Source organism: Myotis brandtii, unplaced genomic scaffold, assembly GCF_000412655.1.
Source record: "Myotis brandtii unplaced genomic scaffold, ASM41265v1 scaffold423, whole genome shotgun sequence".
Taxonomy (NCBI): Eukaryota; Metazoa; Chordata; class Mammalia; order Chiroptera; family Vespertilionidae; genus Myotis; species Myotis brandtii.
Window position 1 is genome coordinate 3,735,207 of NW_005366214.1, and position 823 is coordinate 3,736,029.

Here is an 823-nt window from a genome sequence, read left to right on the forward strand (position 1 = left end):
GGGCGCTGGAGGGAGGAGAGAGTTGGTGAGGGCTGGCTGCGCAGAAGGGGGTCTGGGACCGTCGAGGTTTTCCATGACAGAGTTAATCATTCACTCCGCCTGCCTTGGTTCCCTTCGCGGCCGCGGCAACGTGGGGTGTCGGTGCGCCTCGGCTCTGCGGTGTTTTGAAACCTGATTCTGAACTCCTTCGGATCGGATTTCAGCGCCGCTGGGGTAGTGGGGCTGCGGGCTGCTTCCTGGGCCCCAGAACACAGCCTGGCTCCCGCCTGGTACCGTGGTTGGGGGCCATGGCTGGCAGGAGGAAGGAGAGCAGGGAGGAGTGGGGGTGCTATCAACTCCGCACCTCCCAAGAGCCCACCCTGGCGGGTTTGAACTTTTTGACTAGCTGGGGTTTTTTTCCCCCTCGACTGGTAGGATATAATCGGGTTTCCAACTCTTTTGAGCGTCCTCCCGAGTCAGACACCTGGTGTGTGTGTCTGTGTTTTGAGTGAAGTAAGAAGGTGGCCTAAAGAGATGGTGTCTCTAGCCCCAAGGCTCTGCTCCGGGAAGGAATCTGGGGGCCCCGGAGCCTGCCCGGCCGGGCCAAGGTGACCACCCGGCGCAGCGCTGGCCCGAGTCCGGCCTCACGGTAACCAAAACAAAACGCTCCCTGAGACCTGCGTGCACCCTTCCGCAGGCCTGCTGGAGACCCAGAGGAGGCGCGTTGGTAACTCCACGCCACCTGCCCCCACACCCGTTTGAGGCCACGGATCCCGTGGCTCGAGCCCCGACAGAATCCCGGGAGCTGAAGGCAGAGGGTGGAGAGCGGGTGCCAGGCGCAGGC

The 823-nt window shown here is 63.1% G+C and overlaps 1 protein-coding gene across 1 annotated transcript in view; it reads left to right on the forward strand.

The window, feature by feature from the left end:
• The window catches only part of SIX4 (SIX homeobox 4), a gene marked incomplete at its 5' end in the record, with an annotated part of 11,880 nt that overhangs the window by 1,070 nt on the left and 9,987 nt on the right, over positions 1-823 (forward strand). The window lies entirely within an intron of this gene.